Raw genomic sequence first — 15,124 nt, 5'->3', positions numbered from 1 at the left:
GCCCTAAAATCACTATGGAAAAATTCCTTTACTAGAGAAATACTGTCAGACGCTCTAGCCATTAAAACCTCCTCTCATAAATCATTCAAGGTAGCATAATGTGACAGGCTGTAATTTAAACTTTCTGTTTCCGTCTGTAAAACGTTACAGTTTTGCTACCTCCTTCACTGCTTAAAAATGTGATAAAATTTTTCTAAAATTATTTCTTTAACCAGAAAAAAAGTTTACGATCAGTCTAATAATCTACACTCCACTCCTAAGATATTAAGAAAGGTTCAGGAGCAATAAGTAAAATTAAAGAAACAAACAACAAGAGTGCGTGTGCCGGCTGTCAGGTGACTGATGGCCCCTCAATTCCAGGAGCACCTTTCCGCGTCCCAGCTGGATGAAACACCCAGCCCTGCTTTGCCAGTGGTCAGCACTGGAGGGGCCCCCTCTCCCCACTGTGTTGGGCCTGCTGTCTCAGGCACGCTGGTGACACTCAGTTTCCAGCTTGCCAGTTGTGGCCTGCGACTGGGATTTCCCATGATGACGCAAGTTTTCTTGTCTTTGGATGCCTGCCTGCCAGCCTCAACCTGCCTGTACCCTGCATCTCAGCAGAGGTTCCCCACCTGATGGATGTGTCCCATAGTTTCCTTCCCTCCAGACGCAGCCTGCTGGTGTCCTGGCAGCTCAGCCAGCTTCAGCCCACCTGTGCCCCAGTGCAAGGCTCCCAGTCCTCGAGCTCACCCTGACGCGTGAACACCAGCTGAAGGCAACCCTGTGAATTTCCCCCATCTGGTGTGCTGCTGGGTGACCTCCCCCACTCAGGCCCGAATCCCAGCATCGGAGGGGCCCCTCTGAGCTTCTTCCCACCTTGGGGATTCTCTCTCAGTCCTGGGGCATTCTTTAATGTTCTGTGTTGGAACTTACTACTATCTAATATCCTATAAATAGTTAATAACTCTTTACATTAAAACTTCCCTGTTCAATTCACCATGTAGCTTCTAGTCCTGATGACCCTGATATATTTCCTACAATGAGAAAATCTCCTGAATCTATGAGGATAAAATAGTGGCTGAGATTCTTATAAAGAGAATTTGGAAGGAAACATAGCCAATCAGTCAACTCTCTGCAGGATGTGTGGTATATTAAATTCACATTAGGGATCCCAAATAATTTCAGAGGAACAATAAATTCAGTAGTAGGGTATAGAATCACTTTTAGAGGATTTTCCCACAAAATCCTATAAATAATCACTGCACATAACAGAGGCGGACCCCACTTCTCAGGGAAACGCACTTATGCAAAGCATCTCAGCCCGCTAACGTGAGGGCTGTTAGTCTGCAGGTTGTATCTGGTATCAACACCTCCGTGCGTGAGCTGGGTCAGACTCCTCCTCAAATACTCGAGTAACATCATGCTGGCAGTGTTCACGTCTTTTCTCTTGTATCACCATTCCCTTCTCTTCGGTAGGTCACTGCCATCAGCAAACCGACATGCAGCAATATACGTTGTCTGAACAAATACTTATTTTAATTGTAAAAGCTGTCTTTGAACACTACGCCCTTCTTCACCCACAATGCCACCTCTCCGCTCTCATGGTTGGTGCCCACGGCCTCCATCCCCGCTCACCCTCAGCCCTTGTTCTCTCTGGGATGTACCCCTATTGGGCTTTCACCCTTCACCTGCCCCCGCGCAGGTCCTCAACAATCTCCACGCTTCCAAAGCTAATAAGCAATTCACAGACCTCTTCTTGGTAACCTTCTCAGCATCCTTCACACAATCAGTTACTCCCTCCATTCTGAATGCTTTCTCTTTTTCCTACAGAACACGACTCCACTCAATACAGTATGTGGTTTTCTTTCTTCTCCACTGCCCACTCCTCAGTCTATTACTGAGACTCTCTGCCGACCCTCAAACGTTGGGGTGCCCAAGTCCCATTCCTGGGACCTCCTTTCTCGTCTCCTCTTCTCACTTACCAGGTGAACACAATTAGTCCTCTGTAACCGAAAGACCCCCATATTTATGTATTAAGTCTTGGACGTGCCTCTGAACTCCAGTCTCATGTTACTGTTCTGCACAACGTGCACTTACAGGTCTAAAAGCATTCATGTCTGCATCTGGAGGAATCAGTTCCCTGCATCAACATAGCGGGAACTAATAATAAACTCAAATATGAAGCATTTATAACCACATGGACCACAATCCTGCTCTGCACACACTAGGCACCTGAAACTACAGCTGAACGTTCACCTTTATCAAATACCTGAGATCTGACTCTCATTTAATTGGACAGTTATGAACTCCATAAAATCCTAGTCTGGATCATGCAATAATGTTAGTCTCTCTGAATTCCAACGTTGACCTATGAATGGTCTGCGAGTCACCACTGGGGGCTGAGAACGAGCCTGTGGCATTGGTGAGTACTGCTGCTTGCAACCAAGAAAGAGTAGAAAATAACCCTTCTGCTTACCCACATGCAGAAGCAGCTCACTGCAGGCATCTGAATTTCTGAAAGAGAAAAGAAAGAGCGAGAGAGAGATCAGAAGAGATTGAGTCTAAAACCCACTCTGTTGTGAGTTTACCTATTCCTATCTGTCATGTCCATCCACCTACCACGCTATCTGTTAGGTAAGCAAGTCACAGTGGTTTTACAACACATGGGCGGACAGCGAGGATGTAAGGAACAACGTCTTACCACAGGCACTGGATTACTGAGTTCTCTGTTAATGCTGCAGAAATAGTTAAGCATTGCTATGGACACAGACTTAGACATGGCTTACTGACGATTACTCCTCTAACATTCTTTTTTCCACTTTTCCAATTACATATTGTTTGAAAATCAAGGGGTTATCTAGTGTTTTCATTCACTCATCATTATTTTGTTGATCACCCACTATATGGAAAGCATATGTTAAAGACAGTATTTTCAAAAAGAGAAATGTTTCAAAAGCATATATTTTAACATAGAAAAATTCTGATTCCCATCAATATAATCCTTGGGAAATATAAATGATTTGGATAAATAAAGAATAAGATATAGAAGTATTAGTTATATACTTAGAAATACTAGAAAATATATTAGTTATATATTTTCTGATTTTAATTTATCCAATATAATCAATACCAAAATAAAGGGGGAGAAGATTTTCAAATAAGTACAAAAGGATTCACTGTTCTCTTTTTACTGAATGTAAAATCAGAACTTCTCTTTGCCATGTTAGTGCTCTGCATATAGATGATAAAACATGAGCTTTAACTCTGCGTTCCTAATCTGATGAGTGTCCAGTGTAGACAGGGCTTACCATTGCTAAGAACCAGGTACTAATCTGATGAGTGTCCAGCGCAGACAGGGTTTATACCACTGCTAACTAAGAACCAGGCACACAGTTGGTGGGAGACCCGACTTTCCCATTATAGTTCATAGTCTCTACTTTAGCAAATTAGGCCAAACATGAATCCCCATTCCAGAGTCAACAATGTAAACTCTATGATGCAATTTAGACAGAAAACTGACAAGGACGGACCCAAGCCCCCTCCCCTCCCCACACGCACAGCTCCCACCGGAAGTGGACAGCAAATAGAGGCAGCCAGTTATATTCTGGTGAAAACTAATGAGACAGGAAAACACAAAATATGCTCTTCTCAACTTCAAACCGTCAGGCCCCACTGACACTTCACATGGATTTCACACCTCTGCCCTAATCTGGTTTCCCCTGGCGGCTGTTCTACTCCAACCATCCACTGACTTTCCTTTCAAAGCTGCCTTCATTTGCTTATTGAAAATTGTATAAAAGTGTTGAATATATTTGTTCACACTAAGCTGTCCAGAACTGTCGTCAAATACAAAGATTAATTACTGGAACCCACCTTCTCCTGCATGTACCCTACCTGTCTGGCTATCTCCCCTCAGTCCCTGTGTTAAGAAAACCTATCAGAGGTGCCACTCGTGGTCCACATCGCTCTGTCTCCTGTTCACCTTTTGGATTTGAATATATGCTTTTCATTCCTCAATGCCGTGAACTCAGCTGAGGTCCCAAGAGATGTGAAGTACCATATTTATTAAAGAGAAAAATAAAAAGGACCTATTAAAGGAACTAAGCCTAAATTTTTATTTCTAAATTTGTATAGACTGAAAGAGATGCCTTACTGTTGAATTATCAGAAGAGAAACACACATATCGAAAATAAATTCTGCTTAAATTATTGAGCTAGACCAAGGCTGTTGAGTATGTTTGAAGTGCTAAAAGCATCCTTATCCATGAAGACTGACTCAAACTGTTCTTTCTCATACATAAAACAATTCTAATGCATTTCTCCATTTCTCTCTTGTTGCTGAGGTTTTTTTTTCTCTCAAAATTTCCCCCCCTTAACTATATGATGGGACATTTTGAGCTAGTTATTAAGGTCTATGGATTGATTGATTCAGTTCCATCTTATTCTTTCCAGAGACAAACAAAGAGAATCAATCAAACTTCCAATCCTAAATTCTACATTTGCATGAAGAACTCTGGGGAGAATGACTCACTTTCAAAAGCAGGAAAATAAATCTATTTTCACGATAGCCTTGTCATAGGTTAGACTGTCCATATTTCCAGGGCACACCAAGATAGTTTTTAAAAGTCCATCTTTGAACTCCAATGATGAGCTAGTCAAAATCAAGGTTAATGAATATCAATTGAGCCATAAATATTAAAACAGAAAATCAGACTAGCATTGACATGGCTGGAAACTATGACCTTCCAAAAAAAATTCAGGAAAATCTGATGCACTTGTTACTTGCAAAATAAGTAAGTCAATGCGTCTTGTGCTAGCCCACTCTTCTCCTTCGTCAGTACTCTCTCATCTACAGACCATGGTAAAAACGTGGATTTGTGGCTACAAAAGAGGGGCCTGAACATCGTTTGAATTTAGGTGATAAACCTTATATCTCAGACATTCAACTTCAGTATTAATGAATGCCTCACAAAAGTTGTTGAAGTAGCAGTGAGTTGCTTGCAAAATGACACTGAGATTGGTCAAATACAAATATGCATATATTAGCATGTATGTATACATATATAATATATATGTTACATATACATATACTTCTTCTACTTGTCAGAGACTTTCAAAAGAGAGACCTCACAACTTTCTCACTGTGGCTCTGCAAGACACACTTGTGTTCCCCAAGGCTTTCCGTTTTCAGCATCTGATCATTCATCAAACCTGTCCCTTCATAAGACCTTCTGTACTTGAGAGGAAGAATAAGCTAATGGCTAAAGGTGTGACTTCTGAAGTCAGACACAGTATGTCATTTCACATCTGAGGTTCTGATCACAAATCACAGAGTTTTGGAGAAACTGATACATATAATCCGGTACGTAACAAGGTGCCCAGCACACGACCAACAGTCAGGGAAGGTCAGCTCTGATCATTTTCATGGTCGGGTCTAAGTGCAGGCTCCAGTCACTTCTCACTACGGGGACCACTGGGAAGGTCCCCTATCTGGGTCATCACCACCTGTCCTGGCCTGTGACACTTCCATGTGTGGAACCTGTGAAACCTGAATTTGCTGTATGTCTTGCAAGACAAGGGCTCTCTCTTCAACTGCATTACAGTAGCCACGTGGGTGGTCGTCACACTTCCTCTCATTCAGAGCTGCACTCTGCTTGCATGAATGCATGTTTTGAACACACAGCTCTTCATTTCAGAAATGACATTCCAGAAGTGACATTTTCTTCCCCCCTTTTCCACCTGAGCTCTTTGGTTTCCTCTAACAAGAATTTGACACTTAGCTGAACTAATACTGTTTCAAGTTGACTTCCTGTTACTAATGTCAAATCACATTACTAGAAACGTATTCAAGAAAGAAAGCCAGGTCACACCTCATAGAGGAAAATCTAAATTTTCACTTGATTTTAATCAGACTTTGGCATTTGGGCTGGTATTTTCCATGTCAGTTGCTCTAACTTACATCAAGGTTAAAGCAAATTTCTACTGCACGTGGTTCTATAAGTAGAAGTTGGAAGGCACTGCTAAGTAGTGTTCACCCTCAGCAGCTGGATAATCCTGGAGTCAGTGAACACTAAATAGAACCTCAGAGAAGCAGAGTGAGAAGGAACCTCGGAGACCACCAGTTCCACCCCCTCGTTTTACAGGGGAGGAAGTCAAGTCCTAGCATGATGGCCTCAGAAAGCCCTTCGGAGGTGCACCCACTGTGAGGACGCAGCTCCCGATCACCCATCAGTGACAGTTCCACGCGTCATGTCACCCCCACTTCCACTTGTGGGAGGCATTTGTCAAGAACTTTAGCTCAGCCATTAATCCACAGAAGGTGGCCAACGATCACTGGGCACAATGTCCTACCAGGGACTCTGGTAGGATGGAAGAATGGTATATATATATATAAGCATATATATATATTTGATATATTTGTCATTTTATTCCTATTTTCTGAGTGTGATAGCTATTAATTAATAATGTGGTTATATGTCAAATTGTGAAAAATCTGTGCTAAAAAGGCAGGCGCACACAGAGCTACAAGTTTTCTTTCAAGACTGAGAAATATACTATGTGCACGTGACTCACATACCATGAAAATTAGAAGTAATGTTACGTATCATCAGCCCAAATTCCTCCTTTATTTCAGCAGCCTCATGTATGATAATCAGGGTGGTGTGACTGTTACAGATCTCACATAGGCACTAAAAGGATGGGCGGGAACAGAACAAGAGCTGAAGAGAAACAACAGCAGCAAAAGGGCAGGCGGCAGTCAGCTGGCCGAGATGCTCTCAGCTCCCTGCCAGAGGTCCACGGGAAGGGTTCGTCTAAATGCATATACATCTCAAACAGCAAAACAAAAACAGGCAAACAAAAAGCAAAAACAATGCATATACATTTAAAGCAATCTTAATTCCTGTGCCTTCTGGCAACCATGTGATACAATTCACATTTTCAATCTAATTACAGTCTTACCAATGCATTTAAAGGAAAGAAAAGAAAAAACAGACCTAAATAATATAATGATACTAAGATTTTTCTGGCAACAGCTGAAATCAAAAGAAGTTTTTAAAAAGGGGGAAAATCCTATCCATCTCATTTCTTTTCTTACTGCTGTGGGTCCCCAAGGACCTAAGCTGCTACCCAGTCACTTATTATGAGTTCCTTCTTACTTAGAGGAATCCCTCTTGAGGGTCTTGGAGCCATAAGGAAAAACAATTGTGCATCCTTGTTTCAAAAAGTTAAACATCTGTCGAAGGTTAATCTCAGCCGAGATTCTGATTTTAGAGAAAACTTTGGTGAACGATTACCTAAGGAAAAAATTTTAAAAAGGAGTTTTGCAATGGATTGTTATTTACAGACAGACTGAAGCTGTGGGTATGCGCTTTTCCAGATGGTGAAATGCCGAACGTCACTCTGCCTCCTACCTCCCTCTCTGCTCAACTTGGTTTTTATCCAAAACGTTTAGGATAAGTAGCAGTGATTCCTGAAACAGCACAAATTCAGACCCACGGGGTTTCTCCTAACGGAGCTGCAGTTGGTTCCCAGTTGTCTGGACCCCGGTTTTTGAAACTTTTACTAGAACCGACTCTGGAATCAGATGCATTCTTCCTCCCAGGGCATGGGCATCACTCCCTGAATACTGAAAGAAACAGCCTTGCCTCCCCACATGAACTTCTTTAAACTGAAATGCCTGGGTATTTCTGTGAAGTTGGAATACCCGCTGAGAGAGAATGAAAACCTGGCAACGATGCAGCAGTAGTATACTATCCTCTCTCTTCTGGTTAAAAAAAATGAGTAATAGAATGTGACGATGAGGTCAGAACAACCATCTCATGCAAAGAAAATATGACCCTTCCCTAAAGAGATTTCTTCCCTTTATGTCCCAGCCTGAGTCTTTTAATATCACGTCTTCGGTATTGCATCTTATACTTCAGAACAGAGCATTATTTTGGGAACATAAAACCAGGGACCTGAGAGGAAATCTGGAGAGGATGGGTGGGATGGGATAAAAAGTTCCAAGTGTGCCACTGTGTCTCACAGCCTTTAGAAAGAGGCGGAGAAAGCCAAGGCAGCTAGCGCTGTGCCCTCACTGCTGACAAGGCGTCCTAGGAGAGAGCACATACCATCAAAGGGAGGAGGTGGAATGCCTCCACAAGATCTGCTGACTCCTCCTCTGGAACAGACGCATTTCCTCTCCTACCCGTCCCCAGCTATGCTACCATTAGGTCACTCTCTAATTTGCTCTGGCTCTGACGTGTTCCACCGTTAAAACTAAGATCCAAACTGCGGCTAGTCTTCAAGGTATTCATTTGCTTCTGGAAACACTGCTCTGCATCAATTCCTCCAACAACACCTGTTTGCAAGAGAGAGATATGAGATGGGAATGATTCTCCCTCAAGTGTACATACAATTTTATGATTTAAATTAATATTCTTGCATCTCAGGGTCGAAAATGCCAGCGCTTTCTCCCTATCTATGGAAATGCATGTTTAATTCAAAACAGAATGGAAATGAACACTTTGCAAGAATATGCAAGGAATATTTTCTCTTAAAGTTACAGAAACGATACAGGAGGAAATAAAGCTGTGCCTTTAACTCATGAAAGAGAAGCTACGCTCAGCAAACACAAGATGAAACATTCCACCTCCTCCCTTTGACAGCATGGGCTCCCTCCCGTAAACATCCAGTCTTCACTTAACAGAAAGCTTACTGCCCACCCTCCTTTGCGATTCTGCTGAGCTTTGTATTGTGGAAAACATCTCCGTGGCTGCCTCCCCCGCATGTGTAAGCGCACCGCAGTGGTGGAAGCCCCCAAACACAACAGCAGACGGTGGAGGCAAGAGGAAAGCCTTTACAACACAGCAGACATTCTCAGAGCGAACAGGTCCAGCCTCGAAGCCTCACGTTGGGACTGCAGACACCCAGGCCAGGAGAAGAGGCCTGTCACAGATCGACTCACACCATGACACCGGCTGGTCGCACATCTAAGGAAATTCAAACAGTAGCACAGACTGTCATCGCAACCAGCAGCAAACAACAGCCTTATAAGTGGGGGAAAAAAAAAATCAGCCCCAGAATGATTTCAGATCATTTAAGGGACATAAAAAGGTGGGGGGGGCGAAGAGAACAGGTATCTGAATAAGATTTGACTTAGAAGAGAAGAGATCCTAAAATACAGGGTCGAAAGCCAAAATGCTACCTACCAATGACACAAAAGCAGGCGGTTTCAGATTTCCCTGGATCAACACATAACAATAAACAATAAAAACAGGTCTTACTGAAGCTTTTCTTTGATACGATGCAAGAAAAACAGAAAGAGGTTCTAGTGCTTTGTGTGTATGAGAGCAGGTCTTGCTTCAAGGGAATATAAATGTGTAGACAGGCGAAGATTCAGAAAGCCTACTCCCATGTTATACAGGGCAAATTCGTACTTAAAGAGACTTTTTCACTCATCAAAAAATAAAACTAGAAGATCAAAATGTTAAAGCTGAGTATCAAATGATTGGCAGTGATGCCGAAATCAGGAAAGCATAAGAAGTTTGATTATTTTTTTCAATATGGTTTGAACACATGGTTTGAATACTTGGCTTTTGTTTTCCAACAAGGGAGTGAGCAGCGTGAACAGGCTCCCTCCTCGTCTCTGCTGCGGCCACGGGGCTCCCACATGGACCAGGAGGTGGGACACAGCCCTGAGCAGAAGGGGCCCTTGGTCTCCAGGACGTGGAGCCACAGATTAGTTGCCAATGAGAGTTAAAGTTTTTTAAAATATTCTCCAGGAAACTGATAAATCAACTAGATTTTTAAAAGAAATCATATAAAATTTGGATAAAGTCAAAATGGTGTATTTTACACATATACTATTCATAATTTATACAAGTAGGTATTTATGCACGTGTGTTTACATATGTGTGTGTATACACACACACAGAATTTAAAACTAATAAATAATGAATAATATTATTTTTGACTATACATAGAGCACTGACAACTCTAACGATGTAGTGGGCAAAAAGAAAGGCTCTAATTCTAAAGAATCGTCATGCAGAATATGTTCTGAAACTGTTGAAATCAGTCATAAAGTGCAGCTTTAAAAAGTGCATGTCTAGAAAATAACATACTGCTGTATAAGCCTTGGATTAAAAAGAAATCTTTTAAAAAATCATGAAACACATAAAACCAGACTACTTTAAAAAGTACACAACAATTTGGTAATAAATAGCCTTTAAAAGGAAATTTACAACTTTAAAGACATTTGTCAGAAAAATGGAATGAAAAAAAAAATGACTGCAAACCATGAACACAAAAGCCAGAAGAGGAACTGAATAATCTGAATACGGAATAAAGAAGGAAGCAAAGATACAATAAAGAAGGGGGAGAAGGCAATGAAATAGGGGACACTGTTGTGATCAAAATACAAGGTTAAAATAAGATTTATAAAAGTGGATTAACAGGAGGGAAAAAAATCTGGAAAGACAATTCAAGAAAGAAACAGGAATGTAGAAATAAACAAAATATAAAACTTCAAAAGTTTAAGAATTACAGAAAAATAGACATGCCTCAAATAATGGAATAATACACATCAATATACTTTGGTACATATATATACAAATATCCCCAAGGCAAGACACTAAAGATCTTCATTTCTATAGACTCACACAAACATAATGCCTTAAGGGTTACTGCTTTCAAATGTACAAAGAAAAATCAATCCTTGTAAAATATAATTCATTACAAAAAATTCATAATTAGTTATGTATTTCTCCTATTTCTTTATACCATAGAAGTACCACATTGATTTTTTAAATTAGAAACTTAGGAAATCATAGCCCCATTTCATTTTTTAAAGTTTATTTAAATTGATAATATTGTACTTCAAATATTTTGACCTGACAGTGGATGATGAGATAGATGGTTAAATATATTCAAGAAACACAAGTAATTTAGTATCAGGAAATCTGTCAATGAAGCTAAAAATATTAATGACAAATTACATGATAATCTCAACAGCATCTGATGAAATTAACATTTTTATGATTAAACTCTCAAAAACAGATTACTTAACTTGACAAATTTTACATACCAAATTATAACAAAACCACCTTAGGTACACACTTTAGAATAACTCGTGTCTTTTGAAAACAAGAACACAGTGTATTTACTCTCTGTTATTTTCTGACATAAAATTGAAGAACAATATGGTGCAATATACTGAAAACAAGAGAGGAAAGTTAAAAGAACAATTCCGTTTGTACATGATGTCATCATCTATACTGAAAATATAACAGAATCAAGAAGCCACCTCTCTGAATCAATAAGGGAGTTTATCACCAAGTCTGATGTATACAGATCACCTAACAAAAATTAAGTGGTTATTTGTACCAGAAAATATACCATGAGGTAAATAAATATTCATAAAGTTCAAAATGTATCTATAAATTGAAAGTTAATGTAGAAGAATTTTTATTGAAAACTAAAACTCTATTCAAAGCAAAAAGGAAAGACTTGAATGGAGAAAGATACAGCTTTTGTGGACAGGGAGACTTAATAAAGCAAGATGTCAATTTCAACACTGATGTATTATTTCAGTGTAATTCGGATCAGAATTTCCACAGTAGTTTTTGAGGATTTAAACATATTTTCTCAAATGTATATAAAGGTTAAAAGTCCACAAAGTCCTATAGCAATTCTGAAAAAGGAGAGCACTGAGGATAAAGCTGTCTCAACAACAAGCTATACTAAAAGGGTATAATAAGAAGAAATATTGTAGTTCTAACCAGACAAAGACAGGTGGTCACGCAGAACAGAACAGACAGTTCAATATCAGATCCACATGCACACGAAAACTTTGCGTGTGATTTGCATACATACGTGTAAACATAGACTACATACACTTGTGTATGTATTTATGTATATATGTATGTATATATATAATTTGAATAGTTAAATTATCCTGTTGAGATCAAAACTCTAAGTGGTAAACAACTACCTTACATAATACGAAAACATAAGATCCTCTTAAATTATATACCTCTATGTAAAAGCTAAAATACAAAAATAGTAGCAAAAATGTCAGTGAATATCTTTGTCTCCTTTGGCTGAGAAAAAATCTTTAAATAAGATCCCAACATATGGTTCATAAGGTAAAACACTGTCTATATAAAATTAAAGCTATCAGTGCAACAAAGGGCTGAAAATTGTTGGAAAATTTAGGAGAAAGACTCATTATATCAGAAAACTGTATACATCAGAATTATTTTTAAAAGTATGAATTAACTGGAAGTGATATGGAAATAGAAAATGAGCAAAGGACACACATTGGCTTTTCACATTCAGGGAAAACGTAGTGACTGATTTCATAAAGTGATGGTCACTCTCACTATTACCCAGGATAACTGAAAATTAAAACAATAGTTTTGCCTTGCAGATTGTAAACATGTATAGTTAAGTAATATGATATGTTGGTAACTATAGAAAAGCTAGCTTCATGTACTCTGGATGAGAACGAATTCCACTAGTCCTACTGGATGGCACTCCAGTGGATCTTAGAAAAATGCATCCAAGGGTTGGCAGCAGCTCAGCAACGCTGTACACAGCACAGCCCTGGAGAAACATGCCCACACATCCACAAGGAGACGTGCACATGAGTGCTCACTGCACTACTGTCCACGACAGTCAGCAGTAACAAGTATCACATGTTTATCACCAGAAAATTTCACGAAAAAAAGTACAGATTTTATTGTGTGCTAAGAACTGTTCAATTCTACATACATAGTAAACTGTTTAGTAGCACTACGAAATATTCTTCAGTTATTGGAAACAGTGAGCGGGACACTTAGAGATGTGCATAAACAGATTTTCAGTAAATATGCTGAGTTAAAAATGGGTGTGTGATTGTGCACGTAGAATAACACCACTCACATAAAACCTGGAGACGTACATACACCACCACAGAACCAGACTACGTGTAATTTGAGTTTCATAATCAAGTACATGCACAAGGTGCATTAGAATGAGTTTTAATGGGAGATGGGAAGGGGAGTGGTAATTACAGATAAAAAGGGAAAAAAAGACAAAAATAAAAGGTGGAAGCACTTCTGAAATAACATCGTGGGGAGTTCAGTGGATCACCTCTCTGGTGAAACAGTCGCAGACTGTGAAAGTTTTTAAAAAGGAAAACCACCATTCAAAGTCTGGATATTGCTCTAATGGCATACAGCAAATGAGCAAGTACAACAACATTTATTCAAGAAATCCACTAAGCCTCCTTCGGAGCAGGAAGAGTCTGTGGCATGTGAGCACTGAGCCACCCCCCTCCCATCCCCCAGGCCAGTGTGATGGAAGCTCTGCTCCAGGTGAAGCAGAGAAGACTCCCACCCACTCTGCTCCAGTCTAGCGCCATGTTTCACCAGGGAAGGACGGGCCTCCAGCATCTCTCATTTCCCCAGGAGTTGCAGGCAAGCATGGCCAAGAGATCTGGTGTTCTCATCCCCCATCCAGTCTCTACTCGTAGAATGGAAGCTCTACCCCAAGCACGGCAGGCTAAGAATGCTGGGAGCCAGTTGCCCCTGCTGCTGCTCACTAATAGGGTAAAATTTCCATGATGGAAAATGAGAGAAGAGAAGATAAGGGACTGCCACTCCCATTCACATCACACTGAGAGGACAACGGCATCACTCAGAGAAGAGCGCTCACAGCACTGCCCCCACATGTGAAGAGCTGGTGCAGCAGAGGACTGCTCGGTGGGGGGAGGGGGGGAGGAAGTCCTTAGCAACAAAGAGCTCTGCAGACCCCACCAAGTGGACTGACTTTACTTGGAGCAGAGACTGGGGAAGTTCAAGCCTAGGAGCATGGTTACCAGGGATCCTGGCAGTGAGCACTGCAGAAGTAGCTGGTATCTTCATCATAACAACGAGTTTAGTAGAAGTTTAATGGAAAAAAACAGGGAAGGGATGGTTAAGAGCCCTGCTGGGGTCAGAGCAGCCTTAGACTCTGCCAAGAAGCCTGACTTCTTGGTCAACACTACGGAATAACATATACTCAGAGCATTATTTAAAACAGTAGAATGATCAAAGGAAGCTGAGCTGAAACCACAGGAGCCGGGTATGAGGCACACATGTGGACACTGTGAGGAGTGACAACAGAATAACCAACAAAATCCAGCCCTGACTCCGTGTCAGAAGGCGTTCAGTACCCAGTGGCTACAATATATTAACTAGAACGTCCAGCTTTAACTGCCTTGTTCCTGATCTCTCTGTTAAGCTTCCAGCTGCTCTCCCTTTATTGCTGTCACACTTAACTGTTAGCTTCCAGCAAGTGCTCGCTGATTCAACCCATGACAGCTGGTTCAGCACCCCAAAGTCAATTCATGCACTACGCCGTACTGACAGAATAAAGAACAAAACCACACAATCATCTCAGTAGACAAAACAAAAAACATCATTTGGCAAAACCCAATACACCGTAAGACAAAACAAACAAAGACACTTAAAAAAACTAGGAATGAAAGGAAACATTCTCAACTTTACAAGTGACATCTACAAAAAACAAAACAAAACAAAACAAAACAAAAAAACCCAGAAAACAGCTGAAGTCGTATAGAAGGATGAAAGACTAAATTCTTTCCCCTTGAGATTAGGAAAAGAAAAAGGGGTCTGCTCTCACCACTCATATGCAATACTGTACCAGAACTTCTAGCCAGGACGACGAGGCAATAAAAATAAATATAAGGTATCTAGGTTGGGGGAAAAAATGTAGAATTACCTCTATTTGCAGAACACATGAATTTGTTTGTATAAAATCCAAAAAACTCACTAAAAATGATTATAACTAGTAAGTGAATTCAAGGACAAAGAGGATACAAGATCAATATACAAAAATCAATGAAATTTCTGTCCTTGAGCAATGAACAACTCAAAAATAAAATTAAAGAAAAAAAATCCCATTTACAATAGCCTGAAAATGGCAAAATAATTAGGAATAAGTTTAATGAAGAAATGTGAAATTTATACTCTTAAAATTATAAAATATTGTTGAAAGAAACTGAGGACTTAAATAAATGAAAAGAATTCCATGTTCAATGGTTAGAATTTTTAATTTTGTTGGAAAAGAAAGGGTCTCCAGGTTGATTCACGTATTAATGTTCAACACAAATGCCATGG

At 40.1% G+C, this 15,124-nt stretch overlaps 1 protein-coding gene across 1 annotated transcript in view; it reads right to left on the bottom strand.

Annotated features, from left to right (window-relative positions):
- CSMD1 (CUB and Sushi multiple domains 1) overlaps positions 1 to 15,124 on the bottom strand; it is a 1,700,362-nt gene that overhangs the window by 1,615,361 nt on the left and 69,877 nt on the right. Inside the window, exon 2 of the mRNA XM_072950557.1 lies at positions 2,456 to 2,493. The gene's annotated coding sequence lies outside the window, so the exon portion shown is untranslated. The remainder of the gene's footprint in view (positions 1 to 2,455; positions 2,494 to 15,124) is intronic.

The sequence above is a fragment of the Vicugna pacos genome, chromosome 26, assembly GCF_048564905.1.
Source record: "Vicugna pacos chromosome 26, VicPac4, whole genome shotgun sequence".
Taxonomy (NCBI): Eukaryota; Metazoa; Chordata; class Mammalia; order Artiodactyla; family Camelidae; genus Vicugna; species Vicugna pacos.
The sequence above is the reverse complement of the archived record's forward strand: the minus strand, read 5'-3'. Positions and strand labels throughout refer to the sequence as shown.